This window comes from Ceratotherium simum, chromosome 33 (genome assembly GCF_057802395.1).
Source record: "Ceratotherium simum simum isolate JZ-2026a chromosome 33, ASM5780239v1, whole genome shotgun sequence".
Taxonomy (NCBI): domain Eukaryota; kingdom Metazoa; phylum Chordata; class Mammalia; order Perissodactyla; family Rhinocerotidae; genus Ceratotherium; species Ceratotherium simum.
This window is the reverse complement of record NC_141932.1, coordinates 19,332,300-19,360,293: the sequence shown is the minus strand read 5'-3', so window position 1 is coordinate 19,360,293 and position 27,994 is coordinate 19,332,300. Positions and strand designations below refer to the sequence as shown.

Sequence of the window (27,994 nt, the reverse complement as noted above, 5' to 3'; positions counted from 1 at the left end):
AAAAAATGGAACACTCATCCAGAATTTTGCTTCTGTCACCCCAGAAGAAACAGAGGACTAAGTTGCCCTGCTTGCCTTAGAAGAAAAATCATTTTAACTGAGTGATGAGTGGGGCGGGGCCCTGTTTATGACACAAGAGGACAAGCCCCTCCCCTGTGGTAGGAGAGTGTCGGGCACACAGCCTCCTCCTGTTCCTACTCCCTCTTCCCACAGCAGGAGGCACAGAAGTGCATCACTTGGCACAGGAGTGGGAGCCAGCAGTGGTCGGTCCACTTTCCAACCACCTTAAAAAGGAAGACCAGGCATGTCAAGAGGAAGGAGTGGAATCCATAGGGAGGTGCCATTATGAGCAATCAATGAGGGATCTGTGACAAAGGAGGTGTGGGGGCAGGGGCAGAAGGATGAAGCCTGGGAGATCAACATCTCCTGTGAGGGAAATAACAACAGTGGAGCCAGGTGCTGAGTCAGTATCTAGCCCTGACTGGGAACCTGAGCCACACCAGACACCAATCTCCCAGCCAGAGCCTGGGCCAGAAAAGACACCTACAGCCCAACAGGCATCTAACACTCAGCAGGGACACAATACCCAACAGGAGCCTGCTTCACAGCAAAGACCCCTCACTCAGAAAGAGGCCCTTGCCCAACAGGAAGCTGAATCCCAGCAGGAACCTAGAACCCAACAAAAATCTGCTTTGCAGCAGGAATTTCTTGCCCCACAGGAGCCTGCACCACAGCAATCACCTCCCACCCAAAGGGTGACCTTCACTCAACAGGAAGCTGCCTCACAGCAGAGACCTGAGCCAGGAATAGAATCTAGAAGTCAACAGGAACAAGAATTGAAAGTGGCATATCCCAGCCAGGGCATGGCCGGTAGAGCCACCTCTAGCTCAACAAGAAGCTGGATCAACACCTCCAGCCCAGCCTAGACCTGGACCACAAAATGGACCACATGCCCAGAATGAATCTGCTCCTCAAGAGAGACCAGGACACTCAGACCCTACAGCCCGGCAAGCAGCTCCAGCCCAGGGAGCCAAATCCCAGCAGGGATCTCTGACGGACCGGATATTTCTATCAGACCTGCACCAACTGTTCTCACAGCAACCGGCCCCAGAGTAGAAGACATTTTTTTTGGAGGGGTGGGGTTTGAGTGGGTCACAGATGCAGACTCAGAATCAGATGGAGGTCTCCACTAAGGACCGATCACCAACCATCAGGGGTGGGACCATGGCCAAGGGAATGAAGCTGGCCTTCAAGGCAAAGCCTGGTTATGGAGTGATGTCAGGACATGATGGGACATCAGCACACGGGAAGAACAGCCAGCCAGAATCACAGACACTACCGGGACACAGGTGAGTCTGAGCCTGGGGGACCAGGAGCCTCCCAGGGACGGTCATTCATTCAGTCAGGGGTACTAAGGACCTCCAGTATGTCAGTTAGCTCGGGCGATCCCTCCACAGTCCTGCCAGACAAAGACTCCCAGCCCCATTTGATGGATGAGGAAGCTGAGGCCTAGAGAAGAGGAGGTTGTGCCTGAGGCCGGGCAGTTAAGGAGCAGCGAGCCGGGATCCCAGCCAGGGTCGGACATCTTCCCCTGCACCAGGCTGCCCGCCATGGAGGATCTGGGGGAAATCACAGAGAAGTGGGAAAGGGCTCTGGGCTAGGGGCCATGAAGGGGCCTGAGGGAAAACAGTGCAGCCCAATCCAGAAGCTGCGGGCGCTGTAGGGCCGCTGAGTCCGCAGGCCGGCAACGCTGGTCTCGGCCGAGGCCTGTGCCTCCCGGAAGGGCTGGGCGACTCTCTCGGGGCTGAGGAGAAGACGGGAGCGGGTGTCTCTCTGGGCTGGTCGCCCGCTTTGGGAGGGCGGGGAGGAGGGTTAGGAGGGAAAAAGAGGGTCCCACGTTTGCGTTTTCCGGCACTTACGACGAAGAGCTGTTTCTCTAGGCTTCCAGAACCCAGTCTCAAGGGTCGCCCTCGCTCGCCAAGGTACCGAGCCACACGAGGCCGCCTCTCTCCAAGCGCTCTAGGCAGTTGACTGCTTGCGCATGCGCGAGCCTCAAACCTCCTCTGTTTCCCGCCTTACCCCAGGCACGCACCCCTCCCTCTACTGCCGCACCTCCCAGCTGGCCGGCCCTGGGGTGGGGCTAGTGTGCAGACACCGAGCTTTCTCCTTCCTTCTCCCTTCCATTCTCGGGGAGAGTAAGAGGGCAGAGAAAAGAACCCCAAGGAACAGCGATAGGAGGACTAGGAGACAAAGTGTGGGAGAGAGAAAGCAGGTCTTCCTCCTCCAGTGCTGCCACCCCGCTCCGCCCCTCCCCCTTTGAATTGCCCCGCTCGCCGGATCCGTCTGGCAGGTCAGGTGGCATTGTAGGGAATCCCTTCGCGGGAAGGTGAGTGCGAATGTGAGGCTCACCGCCAGGACGTGAGAACATCTATGCTTCCCTCCGGAGTGACCCCCCGCGAGACTCCCCACTAGTCCTGCCCGAGGGACGCTTTTCCTGGCCTCCAGGGCAACATTTTTGTTGCTCCGGGGCCCTTCCATGCGTGGGTGGGCGGGGCCAGGCCGTAGGCCCCGGCTGTTGGGGGCGTGGCCAGGATTGCTCAGGGGGCGGGACCCAGAGAGGAGCGAGTCCAGGATTGCATGGTAGTAGGGCCTGGCCGTGGAGTGTAGCAACGATTGGCCCTCGGGGCGGGGCCTGGCAGCTGGAATTGGCCCCCGCTGGGGGATCGCGGGGAGTTGATGGAGTCCACCAGGAAAAGAGGGCCCGCCGCAGCCAGGAGCAGGTGAGAGGCAAAGAAGCACAGGCAGGCCCCTCCCCAGGACTCACCCCCAGCCGCCCTCCTCCCTCTCACTGCTCACACCGGCTCCCCGTCTGAGTACATCCGCTGGGGGGGTGTGGCCTATGCAGGCCGCCCCAGCCTCACCCGCCTCTTCCCCAGTAACCCCCAAGACAGTGAGGAGCTCAGCAGCCTGGCGAAGTCCGAGGGTCCCTGGAGCCTGGAGCTGCGGCCTCGCCCCCAGCAGGCAGCCCGCTCCTGGTCCTTGGTGCTGCACATCCACGGCGGCGGCTTCATGGCCAGACCTCCAAATCCCGAAAGCCCTACCTCAAGAGCTGGGCCCAGGAGCTGGGTGCCCCCATCCTCTCCATCGGCTGCTCCCTGGCCTCCGAGGCTCCCTTCTCCCGCGCGTTGGAGGAACGCTTCTATGCCAGCTGCTGGGCCATCACGCGCTGCGCCCTCCTCGGTGAGCCCCAGCCCCTCACTGCTGCCGACTCCGGGTTCCTGCCCCAGCCGGCTTCAGCCCCCACCCCGTACTGCAGGGGGAGTGGGCTATCTAGTGGCTCAAGCCTCAGTCTCTCACCGCAGCCTCTCCTTCCATCTCCTACCATCCAGCACTCTGCCGCCTGTTCGCCGCCCCCCAGCCCCACCTCTGCCTAAGCGCTTTCCCCCGCTGCCCCATTGCTCACCGGACATTCCATCTCAACCACTTCCTCCTGCCTCCTGCTCCCCCACTTTAGCCCCGATGCTCCATCCCCTCCACCTCTCCATCTCCTCTGACCTTTTCTTTCCCCTTCCAGTTTCTCCACCCCCTGCTGTCCTGCGCTGGCCCAGCTCCAGCCCATTCTTCCAGCTCCTCTGACTCCCACTTCTAGCATCTTGGGAGGCACAGGACAGTGTGGGGGCACGCACCACGTCACAGGGCATGTGGACCTTCTGTACTGTCAGCCTGAACCCTGGCCTTCCATCTCCTGGCCTCAGATGCCCCTCCCTCCTGAAATGAGCCCTTGGTCTCTCCTTTCACATGCCTGTCCTCCTTGTTTCTGACCGCCAGCCTCCCAAGCTTCCCCAGAGCTTCCTGATCTCCAGGCCTCTCCATGGCCTAAGTCAGCCTGATCCTCTGACCACTGTTCTCCAAATGGGTCCAAATCCCGGCCTCAGTTTACCAGTCTCTAAAATTACAGTTGCCTAGACCTTGGCCTTGGGGCCCCCATGCCCCACCTCTGAGAGCCCAGGGCTCCTCGCCCAGAGCTTGAGTTGCTCCCTGCCAGGATTGACCAAGGGCCGCTCCAAACCAGGCTCAACAGGCAAGCGGCTATGCCTCATGGGGGACAGTGCAGGCGGGAACCTCTGCTTCACTGTGTCCCTTCGGGCAGCAGACTATGGGGTGCGGGTGCCAGATGGCATCATAGCAGCCTACTCTGCCACAATGCTGCGGCCTACAGCCTCACCCTTCTGCCTTCTGAGCCTCATGGACCCCCTGTTGCCCCTCGGCGTGCTCTCCAAGTGTGTCAGCGCCTGTGCTGGTAAGGCCCATACCCACAGAGCTGGGGGCCTGGGGGTGCTTGGATGCCTGGGTCCTGCAGGGACAGGGGCTACAGCCCAGGCTCCTGGGTCTGAGGGAAGAGGGGCTGAGGAGAGGAATCTGAGATTCCTTGTTCCTGCTGAAGCGATCAGATATTCTTGGGTCCTTGGGGGCACAGATGCCTGAAGTTCTGGGTGTTGAGAAGGGGCCCAGAAAGAAAAGACACCAACTCAGCCCCTCACATACATTCCACAGGTGAGGAGACAGAGGACCACTCTGACTCAGACAAGAAGGCACTAGGCATGACGGGGCTGGTGTGGCAGGACACAGCCCTGCTCTTCTGAGACCTGCACCAGCGTACCTCCTATGGCTCAACTCCTTCCTGGAGCTGAGCAGGCACAGGTCTCACAGGAACTCGGTGCCACGGCAGGTGAGTGAAGCCTGCCCCTCACACACCCATCCAGGGTGGCCAGGAGGGACAGCCTGACACACCAGAAGTCCTGGGGGAGGATAGGAGGCATGCCCTGGGCACTCAGGGAAGCAGAAATCACCTTCCTGGTTCTGCCCCGTATCTGTCCTGGTCCCTGCCACACAGCCTTGATTTGCTGCCACGGTCCATGTCTGCAAACTCCAGGACTTCGGGTCCCCCAGGTCATCTTGGAGTCCCAGGAATTGTAGGATTTAGCTGTCCAAACAGCCTCTCCCAGAAAGGCACCCTGGGAAATGACTCAGAAGGCCTGCCACATGTCATGATTTTCAGTCCCAAAAGCGCCACTCAAATCGCTTGGGCCCTCAGGTGGGAGTCCAGTCCTCCTAGATTCTTTCCGGACTCTTAACTGAGGCCCATGGGGGTAATGCCGCCCTGCAGGGCCTGGCCTAGGAGCCTGGGGTGGGGAGATGAGCAGACTGGACGGACCTTGGGAAGTGGAAGAGATTTCCAGCCTTGGATGGCAGGACCCTCAGGCAGCTGAAAATCACACCTCTCTAGGGATCCATTTTTTCCCACCGTTTTTTAACATCTTTGGAATTTTAAAGCACAACCAACTTGAATTATGTTCTATCTCTAGCAAATCAACACTATTTTCTGAGTAATAGGAATTGTATGTTCAAAAGTAGATGCAGTTCCTATTATTCATAAAATTTTTCTAATTGGATATATTTTATTTTAAATTAAGTTTTTAATTTTTGGATATTTAAATGAATGCAAAGAAATACACACAAAAACAATTAAAGAGGATTTGAATTTTAGGCAAGTGGACCATTGAGCACTGGGGTTTTCCTTGTAGGATAAGGTGACAAGTGCAGCCTCTAGAGGCACACACATCAGTCTAGCTCCTTACAGCACCAGGCACTCACTAGTTGCTGGGTGATGTGGGCAAATATCGGTATCTGTGAGCCTTGCGTTGCTCCTCTGTGAAATGGGTACAATAAGAGTACCTGCCTCATAAGGATGTTGTAAGGACTGCGTGCACCTCTTTGTGTCAAGCACCCAGCACAATATGTGACGCACAGTAGGTGCTCTTAGAGCCCTGTGACTCTAGTCAACAGTTCTGTCCCAGTGACCCTCTGGGTCATGGTGCACTTATGCAGTTCTTTTCATATCACCTTGCATTTTGCCTTCATGGATTTGTAAAGACAAGTGAAGAAACTGACAAATGTAGGGTCCTGGCCCTAGTGGTAAGCAGCATGGGTCAGATAAAATTAATTTATATCCCAACTGGAGCAAGAAGAACAGCTGTGCAATATGCAAAGAGAATCCTCCCAAGATGCACGTCCAGGTGAGAATCTGCAGCTGAGAGTTCTGGCAGGTGACCCTTCAGTTCATCACTCTCCAAGGTGGGAGCCACTGCCCACATGTGGCTACTGAGCACTTGAAATGGGACAAGTCCTAGTTGACATGGGCTGAAGAGTAAAACACACACTAAATTTCAAAGACTTAGAATGAAAAACAGAGTGTAAAATATCTCATTGATAATTTTATATTGGTTACATATTGAAATTATATTAGATAAAATAAAAGTCATCTGTTTATTTTGACTTTTTAAGTGTACGGTATTAGTTTGCTATGGCTGCCATAACAAAGTCCCACAGACTGGGTGGCTTAGAACAAATAGCAATTTATTGTCTTACAGTCCTGGAGGCTGGACATCTGAGATCAAGGTGTCAACAGGGTCGGTTGTCAGGAAACATCTGTTCCAGGCCTCTCTCCTAGCTTCCGTAGTGTTCCTTGGTTTCTGGCAGCATAACTCCAATCTTCACATAGGGTTTTCCCTGGGTCTCTGTCTCTGTGTCCACATTTCCCCTTTATATAAGCAGTCCTACTGCTTAGGGCCACCTAATGACGTCATCTTAACCAATTACATCTGCATTGACTCTATTTCCAAATCATATCACTTTCTGAGATACTGGTGTTAGGAATACAATATATGAATTTGGGCAGGGAGGGACACAATTCAATCCATAACATAGCTACTAGAAAACTTAAAATTGCACATACAGCTTGCCTTATATTTTGAGTGGACAGAGTTGGCCTAGATAATCAGTGAAACAGCGATGCCTGTTGACCTGGACTGGCTGAGGCTGTTGGGAAGCGCATATTCATGCGTTCCACAGGTACTTGATGGGCATTCATTACATGATTCAGCACTAGAGGTCGCGCATAGGAACCTGGCCAAAACATTATTCCCCCTGGAGGCACTTGCAGTTTACTGAGGGAGGCAGAAAACAGTCAATAACCACACAAATATTTAATTGCAAAGTAGGCTAAGTGCTATGACAGACAAGTAGAAGTGTGACAGCGCCCTGTGCTCCTGGAGAACAGTGATGGTTAGGAACTCACCACCCTTCTATGTTCGGGAAACAGCTTACTGCCAGAATGCTCCCTTCCCCATATGACTTAGATAAGACTCATTATGGCTTCCTGTTCACCTATGACAAGGCCAGACACAGACCCCCAAATGCCCATTCTCTGTCTCATGAATGACCTCTGGTCTCATTCACAGAGCAGCGGGAGCTGTGAAGAGCTAGGCAGAAGAGCACTTTTGTATGACTTCCATTTTGAAACAATCAAGTTGTATCTCCTACTTCACATCTCTTTCCACGTGTCAGCCTCTGAGGTCTCAGAGAGAGTCGGCAGTGGTCAGTGTCGGTGAGATTGCAGATGAATGTGCGCTTTGATGCACTGACACCCTGTGTGCCTAAACCTTGCTACACACAGGCTTTTTAGCTCACATTTTGTGAGTACTCAATTTCCATGTCTTCCAGACACTGTACTAAGCCCTTTACACACATTATCTTATTTAATTTTTACAACTCTATAAAGTAGATACTATTAATACATTCATTTTTAAGAGGAGAAGTTAATTTGGCACAGGGCCCACAGCTAGTGAGGGGTAGAGCAGAGCTCAAAGCTAGATGTGATCTGAGTCTGAGTCCATAAAACCTACAGTTCGTCAAGTTATTTATTTACAGTATGTCTGATTTTCTTGACTAGACCCTAAATTCTTGGAGGCGGGATCTGAGTGTTATTTGGATTTGAATCCTGAACATGTGGTAAGCTTTGTTATGTATATGAACTTCAGCCTGGTGGATATTTAGGATTTGAACCCTCCAAGAGAAATGAGGAGAACCTTTCCGGTTATGGGAGGAGCATGACCTGAGGCCTAGAGTTGGAAGTGTGCATGGCACATGGGACTGGGGAGGTGGGCAGAGCAGAGACTTGCCTGAGTGGAGCAGTGGATGCTTGTTGGGGCTGGTGGAAGGCACGCTTGAATGCATTGCGGGTACTCCATGTAGTGGTCTGCACACCCAGAAGAGGACGTCTGAGTTTTATGCTGTAGCCATTGGGGACAGGGACATTGATGGCAGCAGAAGTGAGGAGTCAAGAAGAGAAACTAGGCGATGGCAGTCTGATTCCACTGCTAGAAAGCTTCAGCTTAAGAGAATAAGGGAAAGCGATCTTAGTTTAGTCCCTGTTTACTGCCAAGTGTCACGCCGGGTCCTCTTCTGTACGGGGCCACTCTCAGTTATAAAGCCCTGAGGGAAGTGTTAGGATACCAGGATCAGGGAGCTTTTGTAGTGTGTCTGATTTCACGGAGGTTGAAAGCACCCGTGACAGAATTTGAATACACACCTTCCTGACTACAAAGATCATGTTCTTTTCACTGCAACATGCCTCCTCATTGCTGCTGTTAAAGGCAAGGCTTCTGGGAACCCAGAGAGATTATAAATAAGTCTGTTGCATTGGTGTTTAAAAGTGAGACAAATACTGGGGAAATAACAGGTTAGAGAGATTGAAAGAAATTAGCCCATCTTTGTGGGCAGGACAAGTAAGGCTTCCATAGAACAGGTGTCCAGAATATTTCAGCTGTCCTACAGGCATCTCAATGATTTATGTCCAAATGGGCCTCTTGAGTTGTTTTGCGCCCTAATATGTATTTCCCTAGTGTTCCCCATATCATAAGATGGTACCACTATCCCTCTATGTTGGTCAAGCCAAAAGCTTGATAAAGAGCAGGTAGGGCCTTGCGTTCTTGATGCACCTGACAAGTAGGCGCAGGAACACTCGGGACCCATGATGGATGCATTTCCAACTCCCTGGGGCCTGCTGAAGTTTGCCCTGGGAGTGCTTCTGATTGCTTGAATGTCAGGCAACCGATCAGTGGGTACAATCTCAACGATAGCAGGGAGTGCAAGAAACTGTCAGAGTAACAATTGTTTTGATGAAAAATGGGAGTTCTGAGTGAAGAAGTACGGTGAATTTAACTCATATTCACCAGAGCTGAGGGAACTAGAACAATTGTTCTATTTATGGTGTTACATGTGAGTTAGTTGACTGGAAAATCCAAACTTATGAAGTTTGCTTCAGAACAGACAAGCTGAGAGTTATAGTCAGAAATAAGGCAGTTCCTTGTCCATTACCAAAATGACTCTTTTCTACATGATACTTCTAAACTCTTTTTTCATCATCTGCTGAAAAGCATGTCATTACACAAGCCAATGATGTCACCAGAAACCTATACTAAATTGTGTCTCTCTGGAAGAACTTCTTAAACTCGTAATCTCGGATATTGACAAAGTTAGGTAGGTGCCCTGTAGGTCTGATGTTTTAGATTCTGAACCCGGCAAGTTTATCTGGTATGCTGGTCACCAGAGAAAACTTACGATGTCCCTTAGGCCATGGCATCGTTCCCGTCATTTTCTTCCTTTACGTCAGCACAGGACCTCCACAATGAGGCTGAGGGTTCCCTAGGACATGGCTGGTCCTGGGGCTCCACAGCGTAGCAACCATCAACTGCATGAGCTGGAAGTGTGTGTGTTGGGAGGTCCACAGTCACGGGCTTTCAAGAAACATGCTGTACGTATTTCCGTGGTTTATATTACTATTCATGGTTGTGTGGGGGGAAGTAGTGTCTGAGGGAGGAAGGGAGGATAAGTCTTTTTAGTGAAGCGGTATTTGCTTCTGCGAGTACCCTGGTGATGGTGGGTTTTTATTTGTTTTTTTTTGTTGTTTTTTAATATATTCAAGCTGTACGAGGCAAAGAAACAAAAGGTACTTAGGACAAAAGGTAGTTTGAATCACTTTCATTCTACTTGGGCCAGTAAAGTTCAGACATGGAATTAATCACAATGTAACACAGAAAACAAGAGAGATGGGAGGATGCAACTGGTTAATAATGACCCAACCGGTGACTCTGCGACTCTTTGAGCTGTAACGTGCACGACAGTGCTGGCCACCAGCAGGGCAGCCAGGAAACAGCGTGACAGGCTGAACCCAGGAAGGTACTGGTTGAGGTCAGTTCTCAGGCCTGTGTGCTCTGTTAGCTGTCCCATTGCCCACTCAAATTCATCCTTACTTTATAAGTCTGAAGACCTCCAGCCCCAGGTCAGTGTTGTAAGAATCATGTCACTCTGGATGGACTGCACCCCAGGCCCTGCGTGATCTGCCCCCATGTTTCAGGCACACTGGCCACTCCCAGTTTTGAAGGGATGTGGGTGTGGGTGTGAGTAGGGAGGGTGGGTCTCCAGGTCCTTTCATTCCTTGGACTAGAGCCCCATTTCCATTAATTTTATTGTGAGGTCATGAAGACCAAAATATGAGCTCTCCTTTTTTCAGGAACACTCCCTTGGTGTAGCTATTTGCAAATGCCAGCCCTGCTATGATCATTTGCAGGGCCCGTTCCAACATCTTGAAGGACTGGGTCCTAACTTTACTCCAGAACACACGTGAGCTGTCGACCTGGCTGCCCCAGACAGTGACGGAGTCTGTGATACATGCTTGTCTGAAGTCCTCAGTGTGGGAGAATGGAGAAGACTAACTTAACTATGATCCTTTTCTGCTATTTTGTGAGGGAGATTCAGAGCCACAAGTAATATTTTTATCTCCTAAGACTCCAGGTACTTCTACATAATTGATTACATAATTGCCTGAGTATTTTAGTTTACTTTTATAGATTAGGATAAGGAGACCCACTTTGCAAATCTCTCTAAGCTACAATATGGCAACAATCTGTTCTACTGGTGTAACCTCTCAAATTATACTAGTTAGGGAAATATTTCTCATATTCTCAGGGTTCTTGAGAATTACCTGGGGTGCCTTTTGAGAATGGAGATCCCTGTATTCCATGTTCTTATGGCCAAGGCTGAGAATAACAAGGCTGGGGAGATGTTCTCCTTCTAGAGGGAGAAGCTGCAAGGTGCAGGCAAAGGGCATGGATGTGTCATTCTAACATCGGGAAGACAGGAAGATTATGAAGAGTGATCCAATCTACAACATGAACTCTTGTTTATTAGATGTAGAAGACCTAGCTATGAATCCTTGCATTTAAAATATTTCCCTTCTTCTACTGATTTTGGGCTTTGTTTGTTCTTCTTTTTCCAGTTCCTTTAGGTGCATTGTTAGATTGTTTATTTGAGATTTTTCTTGTTTGTTGAGATAGGCCTGTATTGCTATAAGCTTCCCTCTTAGAACCGCTTTTGCTGTATCCCATAAATTCTGGCATGTCGTATTTTCATTTTCATTTGTCTCCAGGTATTTTTTGATTTCTTCTTTGATTTCTTCGTTAACCCAGTCGTTGTTCAGTAGCATTTTGTTTAATCTCCATGTATTTGTGGCTTTTCTGATTTTCTTCCTATAGTTGATTTCTAGTTTCATACCGTTGTGGTCAGAAAAGATGCTTGGTATTATTTCAATCTTCTTAAATTTATGGAGACTTGTTTTGTGGCCTAATATGTGATCAATCCTGGAGAATGTTCCATGTGCATTTGAAAAGAACGTGTATTCTTCGGTTTTTGGATGGAATGCTCTGTATATATCTACTAGGTCCATCTGTTCTAGTGTGTCGTTTAAGGCCAATGTTTCCTTATTGATCTTCTGTTTGGATGATCTATCCGTTGGTGTAAGTGGAGTGTTAAAGTCCCATACTATTATTGTGTTCCTGTCTATTTCTGTTTTTATGTCTGTTAATAATTGCTTTATATATTTAGGTGCACCTACATTGGGTGCGTAGATATTTACAAGTGTTATATCCTCTCGTTGGATTGTTCCCTTGATCATTATGTAATGCCCTTCTTTGTCTCGTTTTACAGTTTTTGTTTTAAAGTCTATTTTGTCTGATATGAGTACTGCTACCCCAGCTTTCTTTTCATTGCCATTTGCGTGGAGTATCTTTTTCCATCCCTTCACTTTCAGTTTGTGAGTGTCTTTAGGTCTGAAGTGTGTCTCTTGTATGCAGCATATATATGTGTCTTGTTTTTTAATCCAGTCAGCCACCCTATGCCTTTTAATTGGAGCATTTAGTCCATTGACGTTTAAAGTAGCTATTGATAAGTATGTACTTACTGCCATTTTTTAACTTTTTTTTTTTTTTTCTCAGTGTTTTAGTAGTCCTTCTCTGTTCCTTACTTCTTCTATACAGAATTGATGGTCACTTTAGTTTGACCTCTGTCTGAAAGCTGTACTCTTTAACTACCCTCCTCCCTCCTTTTATGTTTTTGATATCATATCCAACCTCTTTTTGTGCATTTGTATCCATTACGTTCTAATCGTGGAAATAGATAATTTTTCCTATTTGTGGTCTTCTCTTTTCCCTTAAATCAGTCCCTTTAACATTTCTTGTAACACTGGTTTCTTGATGACAAACTCCTTTAATTTTTGCTTGTCTGGGAAAATTTTGATCTCTCCTTCCATTTTGAACGATAACCTTGCTGGGTAGAGTATTCTTGGCTGTAAGTTTTTTCCTTTTAGCACTTTAAATATATCGTGCCATTCTCTTCTAGCCTGTAAGGTTTCTGCTGAGAAGTCAGCTGATAGCCTTATGGGGTTTCCTTTGTATGTAACTTGACATTCTCTTGCGGCTTTTAGGATTCTCTCTTTATCTTTAATTCTGGACATTTTGATTATGATGTGTCTTGGTGTGGGCCTCTTTGGGTTTATCTTGTTTGGGGCTCTCTGTGCTTCCTGTACCTGGATGTCTGTTTACTTCCTTAGGTTAGGGAAGATTTCATCTATTATTTCTTGAAATAGATTCTCTGACCCCTTGTCTCGCTCTTCTCCTTCCGGGACACCTATAACACGGATGTTAGTGCGCTTGATGTTGTCCCAGAGGTCCCTTAGACTGTCCTCACTCTTTTTAATTCTTTTCTCTTTTACCTGTTCACCTTGGGTAATTTCTTCTAGTCTTTCGTCCAGCTCACAGATCCGTTCTTCTGTATCCTCTACTCTGTTTTTGAGTCCCTCTAATGAATTTTTCATTTCCAGTATTGTATTCTTCATTTCTGATTGGTTCTTTTTTATATCTTCCATTTCTTTGTTGACATTCTCACTGAGTTCATCTATTCTTCTCCCCAGATCAGTGAGCATCCTTAACACTCTTAGTTTGAACTCTCTGTCGGGTAGGTTGCTCATTTCTGTTTCACTTAGTTCCTTTTCTGGGGTTTTGTCCTGTTCCCTTACTTGGAACGTATTCTTTTGCCTCTTCATTTTGCCTCTTTCCCTGTGCTTGTGTCTACGTATTAGGTAGGTCAGCTACGTCTCCTGCTCTTGGATAGGTGACCTTATGTAAGTGATGCCTTAGGAGGCTTCCAATGTGCTTCCCTCAGTTCTCAATGTTCCAGGGGTGGCCCCTATATGGGCTACGTGTGTCCTTCTATTGTGGCCTGTTAGCTCTCCCTATAGGCGCCCAGCGAGGCTGAGTTATGCTCCTGGCCAGCTGTTGTAATGCTCAGCTGCTTGTAGTTGTTGTGGGCCCTTCAGTCTCTTTATCAGGTGTGGGGAGCCCCAGCACAGTTGGCTGCAAGTTCTAATACCACATTTGTGTTGCAGTATTTCTTTTAAGTGAGTAGGCCCCCAGTGTGGCAGGTTGTTAGGCTCAGGGCCTTACAATTGCTGTAAACCTCTAGCCTATTAGGTCTCTTGTCAGCTCTCTGAGGATTGCAGCTGGGTGGGGCTGCCCTTAGGCACAGGAGCACCCATCCTTGCATTTAAAATAAATATTTGTTAAATGACAATCAAATTCCCTCACCCTGAGATTTCATGTGTGTGCATGGGCCCATCTCACACACACACACACACACACACACACACACACACGCACATCTCTCAAGGAACCTACAGGATCCTGGACAGAACAAGGCAGGCATCAGGAGCAATGAGACCAAAGAGCGCAAATGACCCTCATGATGTCCCTGGGGCAGTCAGCTCAGAGACTGCTGTGAAGCTGAGATGGAGGAAGCACAACTAAGCCCTGTTTGCAGTGGGAAAGAGTGGACATAACTACAGCTGCAGCAGGATTGAAAAGCCCTTAAAAATCTTCATGGCAATAAAGTGGATAACTTAGACAAAATTGACAACGTTCCCGGAAAATTAGAAATAACAAAAACTAACTCAAGAAGAAATAGTAAACCTCACCTGTACTATAACTGTTAAAGGAAATTTCATTAATAGTTAAAGTATTTTCATACAAGCACACACACTCATGAACACACATATACGTATCTGCACATACATGTACACACTCACAAAAAACACAGATGGCTTTAAAATGAATCTCAGGGGCTGGGCAGGCGGTGTAGTGGTTAAGTTTGCAAGATCTGCTTCAGCAGCCCAGGGTTCGCAGGTTCGGATCCCGGGCACGGACAGACACACCACTTGTCAAGCCATGCTGTGGCGGCGTCCCATATAAAGTAGAGGAAGATGGGCACGGATGTTATACCAGGGCCAGTCTTCCTCAGGGAAAATAAAAAAAAGGAGGATTGGCAGCAGATGTTAGCTCAGGGCTAATCTTTCACACACAAAAAAAATTTTTTAAATAAAATGAATCTGAGTATCTCTGCGGAGGAAAAAATATAAATTTAGACCCTAACTCACACCATACAATAATCTTATAAAAATTGATACAATTCATTAAAATTAGAATTTCTGTTCTTCAAAAGACACCCCATTCACTCTCTCTCTCCCCTACATATCAAGTTCTATACATATGTTTGTGTATCTATATGACAAAGAAGCCCCATCCAAAGTGCATAACCAAATCCTACAAAAGCAATAAGAGAAAGACTGACAGTCCAATTGTTTTAAATGGCTAAAAACTTTAAGACACTAAGCAATAGAACATGTGTAAATGCCCAATAAGCATATGTAAAGCTGAATTTGCTTTACAGTTTATTGGGGAAATCCAAATAAAAGCCATTATGAAATATCATTTCAAACACACAAGAATGGCTAAAATTGGAAGGACTGACGATACCGAGACATGGAACATCTGACCATGTAAACAGTGCTAGTGGGAATACACCTTTATTCAACTATCCGGCAGAAGAATCTCAACTTCATATGTTTTAGAGGATGTTCCAGCAAATACAATGGTATCTACCCCCAGGAAATGAGTTACACACACCAAAATACATGTATAAGAATATTCATATCAGTGTTATTCAGAAGAGCCAAAAGGACAATCCAAATGTCAAACAGAACAATGGATAAATATTCTGGAGTATTCAAACAAAAAAATATTTTACAACATGGAAAATGAGTGGATTACTGCTGCACACAACAACAAGGATAAATCCACATGCACAGACTTAAATGAAAGTAGTCAAATACAGAAAAGAGAATAAAGAATGATTCTACTTGCGTAAAGCTCTCAAAGAGGCAAAACTATTCTCTGGTGCTAGAGGTCAGAAAGGAGGTGACATCGGGGGTCTTATCAGAAGGGAGGGGCATGAGAGTGTTTCCTGGTGCGGGCAGTGTTCTGGACACTGGTTTCATGGGCACACACATAAGCAGAAATTTGTTGCAATGTTCATGTTACTTTACAAACAAAGGAGTGTAAAGTGACTTCAGGTAAAAAAAAAAAAAAAGACATACCCACAAATCAATCAAAGATCAGCTCATTCCAACTTTACACAACTCTTCCAGAGAACAGGAAAAGTAAATAATATTCGTTAACTCATTTTATGTGGCAGTATAACCCTCATGTCAGAACCAGACCAGGAAAGAATGAGGAAGCAAAAGTGCAGGCCCTTCTGAGCCGGCCCCGTGCCTTAGCGGTTAAGTGCCCGCACTCTGCTACTGGCGGCCCGGGTTCGGATCCCGGGCGTGCACCGACGCACCGCTGCTCTGGCCATGCTGAGCCCGCGTCCCACATGCAGCAGCTAGAAGGATGTGCAACTATGACATACAACTATCTACTGGGGCTTTGGGGAAAAAAAAAAGGAGGAGGATTGGCAGTAGATGTTAGCTCAGAGCCGATCTTCCTCAGCAAAAAGAGGAGGATTAGCACGGATGTTAGCTCGGGGCTGATCTTCCTCACAAAAAAAAAAAAAGTGCAGGCCCTTCTCATGAACAGAAATGAAAAATCCCTAAAGAAAACACTACCAAAATGAATCAGGAATTACCAAGTTGAGTTGGTTCCCCAGGAATGCAAAGTGGGTTTAACAGTCAAATATCAACCATTACCTTTTACCACATTAACAGATTAACTAGAAAATAATTTATAATGATGAGAAGACAAGCAAAATGCCCTTTGATGAAATTCCCCATCCACTCAGATTTGGACAATCTGGAAACCAATGGCAAACTCTGAGCAGAGGGAAGCTCCTCAGCCTGATGACGGTATCTATGAACCTGCAGCAAGCTCCATGCTTACTGGAGAATCACTGAGAGCATCATTCTCGTCAGGAGTGAGGCAAGGCTGTCTGTGTTCACCACCTGGACTCCATGCCCCTGAACCTCAGCCCTCCTACAGAGGCTCTCCCTTGGCCACACCCATGGGGACAGCTCAAGGGCAGGTGCAGAGCCACAGTCGGGGCTGGTGAGCAGAAGTCCTCTTGGGGTCAGAGCGTCCTGAATAGACCTGGGCCTGAGGGAGGGCAGCTCCCCTGAATGGGAGACCCAGGCTCACTGCTCTGAATTCAGACCGCGAATGGAAGGAGCTAATACTCTGGGCCCTTACTAGGGGTGACTGTGTGACCTCAGGCCTGTGACACACAGCAGGTTTCCTGAATGCACCAGAGATAAAGGGGCCACCAGGAGACACACTTCTTGTGGCAGATAGGGAGAAAACAAAGAAAACATGCCAGGCCTCCTATTGCCTGGCCTGGAACTAACCCAGGTCTCCCCCTGCAGTCCATCAGCCTGAGTGAGTCATACAGCTAAGCCGGAGATAATGGGGGAGTGGGGGTAGACATGCTCCTCTTGTAGTGGGAGGAACAGCAAGGTCACACACAAAGGGTGTGGATGTGTCATTCTACTATGGGGAGGGCAGGGACAGTTAGGGGAGTGATCCACTCCTTTAGGGCCATGGACTCACAGTCATTTCCCCCAGTGCCCACACGTAGGATGGGGGCATTTGGGCCCTGAGTGTCCAGCCTTCACTGCCCACTGTGCCTGGAACCATTCCTCTTCCCAGTGACTTGGGCCTGGGGTTCATTCCAGGTCACCAGTCCATGCTGCCACATCCTCCCATGGGAGCTTCCTCCCTGAGTCCCTGAAGTCAGCCCCAGGAGCTTCACCCAGAGCAAATCTAGAGTATTTGAGGGTTGGGGTTGTGGCAGTAAAAACACTTGCATTGGTCTCAGGTGATGGAAAAGGACCCCAGGAGCTCCAGGAGGAACATGATTGCCCTCTAGTGGATGATTACCGCTACAAAAAGAGGCCAAGAGAGCTGAGAGATTAGGGCTGACCTTGGACGAAGGGCACATTCAGATTCACAAGGACTAGAAGTGAAGACGCAAGATGAGGGGGGACTGCAGGTGGGTGGAATGTTGGGAGATATGGGAAAGAGCAGGGTGAGGGGATGCCTGCTGGGAAAGCTGGGGGAAGGGCACACAGCAGGGCTCTCACTCTCCCCACTGACACTGGGGCTGGTAATTCTTGTTGGGAGCTGTCTTCTGGACTGCAGGACGATTAGCAGCAGCCCAGGCCTCTACCCACTAGATGCCAGTAGAACGGTCTACCCCCTAGTGTAAGAACATTTTCTCCAGACATTGCTATATGTTCTGGGGAAAGGGGAGAAGAGGGGGTAGAATTGCCCCTGGTTGAGAACCATCGATCTACACTAATCTCTAATATCAACTAACCAAATGAAACCCCATACCTCTTGGTGTGTGAATAAGAGAAGAAACAGACGTCTCTGATATCTATGAAAAATTACTTTTAATCAATCAAAAGTTGATTTATCAGTGGAAGCCATACTTAGAGGTGATTAACAATGGCTGCCTATAGCTCACCAGCTGGAAGACTGTGGTTTTCAAAGGGTGTAGCCACAAGTCAGAACGACATCACTAGGTTATATTGCAAAGTCAGATGAGGGAAATACTATAGATGTTGAGATGAAAACATACATGAATAATACATATGTAATGCCATTAGACAGTCTGCTCTGGTGTTCTTACCATCTTAGGAGTCAGCTTAGCAATGACTACAAAGTCATTTCTATCATTAGGAAAAAAATTATTAAGAAGAAAATTATATCATAGGAGTTTCTCTTTATTTTCAGAATCATATACCTTGGCATCATTCCTTAAGTATGAATCTACACCCAAAAATTGGACTTAGTGAGAGACTGGCCAGTGTCGAGGTCTCGTTCCCAGCAAATGTGCACTGACAGCATCCTGCCCCCCAACCCAGGGCCCCCTCTCTGAAGCACGGGAGCCTTTGATGCGCCCTCATTAGGGGAGGGAGGTCTTTCTAGTGTCCTCACCATTCACCCATCCACTCTCACACTCTGGACCAATCTCTTGTCCATCTTGGATTTGATACTGAAATTACTGACCTTTATTTCTGTCCTTCATCCTTACAACATGGCGACAGGACCAGGAGGTCCCTTCTGCTCTTGATTTTGAGGGAAAAGTTCTCAAAAACACTTGCCTTTACCCATCTTGAACAGACGTCCGCTTGAGTGCCATCATCATTACCCAGAAGGATTTGGACACTTTCTTTGGTAGTCAGATGCTTTCCAAGTCTTAGGGGGAAATGTGACTCTCTCCACAGGGATGACCAGTAGAAATGGACGGAGAGAAATTGCATTAGTGTTCACAGAGAAAGTGATCTATATGAATGCACAAAAGCTTAAAATCCTATGAGAGTCCACATAAAAATCCACATTCCTGTGCTGAAACATGGATGCTGGTCGGCTTTCACCATTTCCTTAAGAAGTAAACTACAAAAAGTGACGGTAAAAACGAACTAGAAGAATAAAACATGCATCACAGTTACTGATAAAACTAAGGTATCTCTTTGTCCTGAAAAGAGCATTCCAGTGCATTATCATTTTCACCATGTCGAAAGGGAATGCCTTTCAGTCAGTATGTGTTCCCCACCATCCTAAAGCAGCTGGCTATCTCTAAATTTGGGACCTGGAAGAAACTATCCTTTCTTCCTTTACATCTCAAACACAAGACTAGAGGCAGCTCCTGAACCCTCTCCCAGATCCAACCACCTGTTATCAGCCACGGAGAACAGAGGCCTGAGCTCCCCTAGTTCTCAAGAGAGCAGAGGTTGCTCTCTGCGCTGCCTCTGCACTCAAGACATCTGGTTTGTTGCATGTCCACTAGGCACCAGCCTGGAGGGTCCTGAGCACCACCCTACAGCTGCGATGCCAAACGTCACCAGAACCCTGTGTGCCTCACCCAGGCCACATCGAACTTGGGGAGCTTCTGGAAGCTGAATCCCTGCTTGCAGGCACCCACCCCCCCACCTGCTCCTCCAGGGATGCTGTCAGTGCACACCCAAGCCTGCCCTGCCCCCAGCACACCCACTGTGAGCACAGGTCCCACCCAGACCCCACAACTACCCACCACGATGTGGCAGACTGGGACCCACCAGTCTCTGCATGTGGTGGTCATCGGGGCTTGGAGGCGCTTTCCCACAATGGGGCCCTGATTCACAGACCTAGCCCTCCTCTCCGTTTCTGGGAGAGTTACCTGAGGCATAGGGTTTGGTCTTCTTGGCACCACATAGCTGTGTGGGGCCCAGGGCCCTCAAAATTGCTCTTCTGAGCACAGAGGGGCCCCTTTGTATCCCTGCACAGGTACCCAGCTCTTCAAGGCCTCCCCCGTGCTCGAAAGAGCACCCAGACCCCAGTACCAGGGAGACGGTGCTGAGGCCTCAGGCAATGACAAAGGGAGATGGACGTTTGACAAAGAACTTCTGTTCTTTGAGAGCCGGGCAGTGAGAGCAAGAGACAGAACTAGTGAGAGATTAAGCCCGAGATGGCAGATAGGATGGTCCATTCCTTGTGTCCTGATGAGAACTCTGAATAGAAGCCTCTACTTCCCTCTAGGATGAGACAGAGCCAGATATCCAGCTGTCCCTGTCTGCTGACCCCCTGCTATAGGGACAGCACCAGCCAAGGACCCCAATCCTCAGCTGGATGAGGACTCCAACTCCAGGGCCTTGGGCCTTACCTCTGTCTATAGCAGAGGCCACCAGTGGGGCCTATTTGCCACTGAGGACACCCACCTGTTGGGTCACCCCCTAAAAGTTGAGGGCCTCTAGGCCTCTTTGGAGACTCAAGTCCCAGCTGCTTTCACCCTGCTGGGCCCTGCATCTCACCAACATGGGTCGCTAACCACCATAGGCCACCTCCACCAGCTACCACTGACAGGGCTGCCAGGCTCCCAGACCCCCTGTCCCTCTCCTGTGGAGCAACCAAGCAAAGAATTTTGTTTGGAATGGTGAGATCCCAAATCCCGCTCTGCACCTCCTACAGACACCCTGGTCCCCCCATATTGAATCCACATTGGGGCCCCACTAACAGAAAATTGGGGACCTCTTGTAGTCCCAGAACAGTCACAGCTGCAGTACCTACCAGCCCCACCTTCCCCACTCCTCTCAATACTTCAGCCCCCATTTTTGCCAAACCCAAGGGCATCATACCCACAGGAAGTAGCCTGTGTCTCTGTCACTGCCACCCCAATTCAGACCTCAGCTGCCTCAACTTCTTCCACTTCTGTGAATCGAGCACCCCCAGATTTCTGGCTCAGCCATCAAGGAGGTAGTGGTCGCTATGGGGGCTCCTGGCCCCTCTCTCCCCCAAAGCTGGAGGCCCGAGGCCTCTGTGGGGATGCAGGAGGAGGCCAGGCAGGATACCTTTGGACATTAACCATCCTGCTCTCCACACTGGAGAGACATTCCTTCTATCAAAACCTTTGTCTCCCCCCTGCCTGCCCACTCCTTCTTGCCTTCTCGCCCGGAAGCAGACTTGCCAGAAGTCATGCTTCCTTGCCCGCCTCCCCCATATGCCCAGTCTGTAGACACGGATTTGTTCTCCTATAAAGTATTAAGAGGCTGCTTTATTATCATGGAGATTACTGTATTCTTTCTTGTTAAAACTCATCTAGGAAGATGCTTGTCTGAAGAAGAATTGGCAACTTTGGAGCTACTCACATTTTGGACCAGGTCATTCTTGGTTGTAGGGGATTGTCCTGTACGCGCATTGCAGGATTTTTAGCAACATCCCTGGCCTCAATCCAGTAGGTACCAATAGTTCACCCATAAGTTCTGACAATGAAAAAATACCTCCAGACACTGCCAAATATCTCTGGGAGGAAAACTCGGTACAGTTGAGAACCACTGAACCAGACTAAAGGTTTTTTTAAAGGCTAAATCCATAAAAGACAATGATGAATGAAAAAAATGAGAAAGAGAGACCTAATATGTGGTGCAATGCCATTTAAATCAATACAATATTATATTTTCAGCATAATACCAGAGATCAGAAAGCAGGTAAGACGTCCTCTTGGACACTTTGCATGTTCTGTTCTTTGCATCCAAAGCATCTTTAAATACTGTTCAAACATGAATCTAATAGTTTTCCCAAGTTATAGAGTCAGAAAATACAGATGTAAACAAAGCTGGGTCACTTCTCTCATGGAGCTCACTTTCTAAAAGGTGTGAAGAGAGACAAACAAGTAAATAAATATATACTCTGTCAGTTGAGGATATGGTCTATAAAGAAAAATAAAATCAATTGATTCATTTCTTCTGAGAAGCTGACATTGAGATTTGGGTGGGAAATTCCTTGTTATGTGGGACAGTCTCGAGCCTCTTAACACATTTATTATCGCCGAACCCCACACTCTTAGTTCTGGAAAGCCCATGAAGTCACTGATGGAGCCAAAATACTCGCCCAAAGACACACAAATTTCCAAATGTTCTCTGAGTTGGGGGCAGTGCCATCCCCAGCTGAGAAAAACTTCTAAATCTTTAACATTTATTTCCAGGGTTTTTGCCTTCTCCTTAGGGAGTAGTGGACTTAGTAGGGGGCTTCCAGTGAAAGTGAACAGGTCTGTGACCCACTGGGGATCACCTGGAAAGGATCTAAATAAAGAGGACCCTTCCTTTCATTTGCTCTTTTTCTGCTCATGCGAATTTTCTCTTAGCAGAAATTCACCTGAAACTCTGGGTCTGTTCTTTCCGGGGGCGCATAGGGAAAATATTATGCCTAAATTATCCCAACCTCCATCCCTATTTCATGGGAAAGATGAGTTGAGGTGGCAGAATGTGGTGGGGACAATATTAACAGGAAACAATGAGATTCTCAAGAGCCCCTGTCCAGCCAGGAGAGCACTGGGCTGTACTCCCACCATGGACAGCTCCCAGCCTCTTTCCCTTTGCAAACACAGGTAAGGATGCAAAAAGGGAAAATGGGGCCAGCTGATGTCTACACAAATACAAGCTAAGAAGGCGTAACCATAGGTGATGGACTTACCGTCAGTGTAACTTCTTTTTGGCTCCCTCCCTCAGTGTCCTGAGCCCTCCTGCCCTCTTCAGCCCAGGCTCTGGTGAAAGACACTCATAAAACCCACCATCCTTAGACAGAATGATAGGTGTGCCTTTGCTAGAAAAATGATCCTGTCCCCAGGGGAAGTGACATCGTGTACCAGTGTGTACCTCCCAGGGACAGCTGGGCGGAGGGGACATCGGTCCCTTCTGATGGTGAAGGCTGAGTCTCCTGTAAGTGCAAACACTGCAGAGTTCCTTCTCCCTGCTCTTTCCCTACACATGGACCTGCCAAAGGAGCCTCAGCAACTTTTTCCCTGATGGGACCATCATGGGCATCACGACTGGGGTCCAGGCTGGGCTGACTGTCACACGGAACCCTTCGGTGTCTTCTGTTCCCAGAAACCTGTGGGTAATGGGGCCCTTCTTCAGATCAGGCTCCCCTCTGACTCCCTTCTCCTCTGCTTGGGGGGAGACAGGGGGCCTCCCCTCAACAGCAAATGAGTCTCCCTTCTCATTCTCATTTCTCATTTCCCTTACCTGACATTCTCCTGCACTCATCTAAGAGGATGACTTTTCCAGACACCCAGCACTTCCCCCAACTCTGCCATGTGAGCCCAGAGAGCAGCTGGGAGTAAAGGCTCCAAGGACACCCACTTCCTCTGTCACCTACCTCCTTGCACTGGGATCTCTGTCACTTAGGCCCAAGTTCCCTTCAAGTCCAAAGCCTCAGCACAAAGGACTTCACACTCTCCCCAAGGCATAGAACATTCCCAAGGAAACAGACCTCCAGAGGGAGGAATCTCCAGCCTGACCAGAAGGCCATGTCCATGGGCAATTCATCACCTGGCTCACTCCCCTCAGCCCCTCTAGGAGCACCTGGGCCTTGGTGTGGGGTATTCCCTCCTCCTCTGGGGTTCCATGGGCTGGGACACCTCAAGTTCTTCTCAGAGAAAAATACCTCCAAGTCCTCACCACTCAACTCACCAAGTCACTGCTAAGTTTTACATCTATATCTGTCTATCCTGACAGAACCATGAGGTCTCTGCATCAGAGAATAGACCATTTACTCAGAGACAGAGGAAAAGATACAAAGCATAGGGAGATTGGAATGTTGGTGTGGATTTATCATTTAAGACTTGCTCACCCACTCTGGGAGAGTCCAGAGGACACACCTTTCACCATGACTGTGAGATATGAGTTTGTAAGGGAGCCCCAGCATCCTTGAAGAGCTCTGTGATGGCTCTTCTCTGTAGATCAGAAATTATGCTGAGAACTGCTGCCACTGCATTGGGAAACCTAAATGCAATAGAGGTAACTGGATCCTGAGGTAGCAGGGCCAAGAGATGGCACTTAATCACCAAAGGCAAGGTGGGCCATCATCACCATAATGGACAGCAGAGTCAAAGCAGCAATCGAAATAGCCTGACTCATGGAAACCAATAGCATTGGCTAGTTGATCATGGTGTTCCTAGATATAAAATGGGTGGGAAATCTACTAAATTCTCCCTTGATCTGTATAAGCAGAAGAGTTCTAGGTTAAGTGAACAAAAGTCTAGCTTGAGTTATAGAAACAGAGTGTTACGGCCCCTCAGTCAATTCCCAGACTTGAACTAGTTTAAAGACTTAGAACCTCTTGAATAAAGGGGAGGCCCGGTCCCCTTGAGGAAGGACCCCGCTATACTGCCAAAATGTATTCTGTTAATCTCTCTCCCAGCCTTCCCTGGAGATAGGCATGGCCTTTTACCAGGGTGATTGTGCAGTGGGGAAAAGGAAATAATCAGACTTCTGGGGGATTTATGGACATGGGCTCTGAACTGACACTAACTGCAGGAGACCCAAAGTGTCCCGGTGGCCCACCAGAATAGGGGCTTATTGGAGGTCAGGTGGTCAATGGAGTTTCAGCTCAGAGTCATCTCACAGTGAGGCCAGTGGGTCCCCAAACCCAGCCTGTGGTTATTTTCCCAGTTCTGGAATGCATAATTGGAATAGACATACTCAACAGCTGGCAGAATCCCCATATTGGTTCCCTGATCTGTGGAGTGAGGGCTATTATGGTGGGAAACATCAAGTGGAAGCCACTACAACTGCCTCTCCTAGGAAAATAGTAAACCAAAAGCAATACCACATTCCTGGAGGGCCTGCAGAGATTGGTGCCCCCATCGAGGACTTGAAGGATGCAGGGGTGGTGATTCCCACCACACCTCCATTCAATTCTAATATTTGGCAGAAGACAGATGGATCTTAGAGAATGACAGTAAATTACCATAAGATTAACTAAGTGACAACTCCAATTGCAGCTGCTGTACCAGATGTAGTTTCATTTCTTGAGCAAATTAAAACATCCCCTTGTACCTAGTATGCACCTATCAATCTGGCAAATAGTTTTCTCCACACCTGTCAGTAAAGACCCACTGGAAGCAGTTTGCTTCCAGCTAGCAAGACCAGCAGTACACCTTCACCATCCTATCTGAGGGGTCTATCAACTCTCCTGCCTGTGTCATAATTTAGTTTGCAAAGATCTTGATAGTCTTTCCCTTCCACAAGACATCACCCTGGTCCATGACATTGATGACATCATGGTGATTTGACCTAGTGAGCAAGAAGTAGCAAGTGCTCTAGACTTCTTGATAAGACATTTGCATGTGAGGACATGGGAAATAAATCTGACAGAAATTCAGGAGTCTGCTCCCTCACTGAAATTTCTAGGGATCCAGGGGTGAGGAGAATATTGAGATGTATCTTCTAAGGTGAATAATCTGGTTGTTACATCTGGTCCCTCCTATGACAATGCCAGGTGGGCCTCTTTGGATTTTGAGGCAACATATTCCTTATTTGGGTATGCTACCCTGGCCCATTTACCAAGTGAAGCAAAGAGCTACTGGTTTTAAGTGGTATCCAGGATAAGAGAAGGCACTGCACCAGGTCCAGGCTCTGTGAAAGCTGCTCTGCCATTTGGGCTATATAATCCAACAGACTCAATGGTGCTTGAGGTGTCAGTGGCAGGTAGGGTCGGAGTATGGAGACTTTGGCAGGTGCACATAAGTGAATCACAGCACAGGCCATTAGGATTTTGGACCAAAGCCTTGCTATGCTCTGAGGATAATGACCCTCATTTTGAGAAACAGCCTTTGGCTTGCTACTGGAACTTAGTAACTGAGACTGAACACTTGACCATGGGCCACCCAATTATCATGCAACCTGAGCTGCATGTGCACTGGGGAAACGGATATAATTAGGCCTTTGGGGGTTACTGGACACAGGCTCTGAACTGACACTAGTTCCGTCTTGAACTGGGTGTTATCTGAACATCAAGCCATAAAGCTGGGCGTGCACGGCGGCACTGCATCATCAAATGGAAGTGGTATATACATGATCCGGCCTGAGCAGGCCCTGAGGGCACAAGTAAGTTACATGAAGAAGTGGCCCAAATGCCATTGGTGCCACCTCTGCTACACTGTCTTCTCTCTCCCAACCACACCCAAGGGGAGTTCCCTACTATCAGTTGATGGAGGAAGAGAAGACTCAGGCCTGGTTTACAGATGGTTCCGTGGGATGTGCAGGCACCATGTGAAAGTGGACAGCTGCAGCCCTACAGCCCCTCTCTGGGACTTCCCTGAAGGACAGGGGTGAAGGGAAATCCTCTCAGTGGGCAGAACTTCGGGCAGTGCACCTGGTTGTTCATTTTGCTTGGAAGGAGAAATGGCCAGATGTCCGATTATATGCTGATTCGTGGGCTGTGGCCAGTGATTTGGCTGGATGGTCAGGGACTTGGAAAGAACATGATTGCAAAGCTGGTGACAAGGAGGTCTGGGCAAGAAGTATGTGGACAAACCTCTCTAAATGCTCACCATTCACCTCAGCAGAGAAGGATTTTAATAATCAAGTCGATAGGATGACCCGTTCTGTGGACACCGGTCAGCCTCTTTCCCCACTCACTCTTGTCATCGCCTAGTGGGCTCATGAACCAAGCAGCCATGGTGGCGGGGATGGAGGTTATGCATGGGCTCAGCAACATAGACTTCCACTCACCAAGGCTGACCTAGCTGCGGCCATCGCTGAGTGCCCTGTCTGCCAGCTCAGAGACCAACACTGGGCCCCCAATATGGCACCATTCCCCAGGGTGATCAGCCAGCTACCTAGTGCAGGCTGATTACATTGTACCATTTCTGCTATGGAAGAGGCAGCATTTTGTTCTTATTGGGACAGGCACTTACTCTGGACACAGATTAGCCTTCCCTGTACACAATGCTTCTGCCAAAACCACCATTTGTGAACTCACAGAATGCCTTATCCTACATCATAGTATTCCACACAGCATTGCTTCTGACCAAGGGACTCACTTCATAGCAAATGAAATGCAGCAGTGGGCCCACGCTCATGGAATCCACCAGTCCTACGATCCTGAGGCAGCTGGCTTGATAGATAAGTGGAATGGCCTTTTGGAAAGTCAGTTACAGCACCAGTTAGGTAGCAGTACCTTGCAGGGCTGGGGGAAGGTACTCTGGTATACGCTCTGAGTCAGTGTCCAATATGTGGTGCTGCTTCTCCCATACCCATGGTTCTCAGGTCCTGGAATCAAGGGGTGAAAATGGGAGTGACACCACTCACTATCCCTCGAGTGATCCACTAGCAAGATCTCTGCTTCCTGTCCCCAGGACATTATGGTCTGCTGGCCTAGAGGTCTTAGTTCCAAAGACAGGACTGCTTCCACCAGGAGACACAATAATTATTCCATAGACACATCAGGATTCCTCACTCTCAAGCTACTCAGAAAGTGCAGAACCTTGGAGAGCGCCGATCTCAGCTTCCTCCTTCTTCCCTCACAGGGGTCAGGGGTCAGAATAAATGAGAGGCTAGCGAGGCCAGAGATTGTGAGGGGGCAGCAAGCACAGAAGCAGCTGCCTGGAATGGGAGCCAGTGAGGCTACTGGCTGAGGCTGTCCACAGAGGCCCAGGGAGAAGGTGGTACAAGAAAGAAACCCCAGGCATGGGCAGGGGAGACGAGGAAAAAAACAGGCACTGTGAGGGCCCAGCCTGGGCGCTGTGTGGGACTGTGTGTGTGAAGCCATCTCAGGACCAGGGCTTCTCCATTCACAGCTGATATGCACAGAGAGTGCCTACAACAACCCTGGATCAATGTGGACTTAACACTTGAGAGTTAAGCCATGGGCACAGGGCACACGTGAGGCCCAGGTCCTGATGAACAGGAGAGGAAGCAGCTCCCATCTCACCTGACCCAGGGACACAGAGAGGTGTGTGGTGCTGTGTGTCCTCATAATCAGGGTTCCTGTTTGGGCACCAGGCCCTGGGAGTGAGAAAGGAAGTTGACTTGTCCATCCTTCCCCCTCTGCTCCCCTGACACAGACCTTTCCCTCTCAACATCCCTGGTTCTCTTCTCCTCCTTCTTCCCACAGAACCACCAGCCAGCACTCCAACCACACACACCACTCCACCCAACGGCATGCATAGT

At 48.6% G+C, this 27,994-nt stretch overlaps 1 long non-coding RNA gene and 1 pseudogene across 2 annotated transcripts in view; one reads left to right on the top strand and one right to left on the bottom strand.

The window, feature by feature from the left end:
- The window catches only part of LOC147912871 (uncharacterized), a 214,153-nt gene that overhangs the window by 61,036 nt on the left and 125,123 nt on the right, over positions 1 to 27,994 (bottom strand). The gene's annotated exons all lie outside the window — the stretch shown is intronic.
- Positions 402 to 1,513, top strand: LOC147912872 (uncharacterized; annotated as a pseudogene).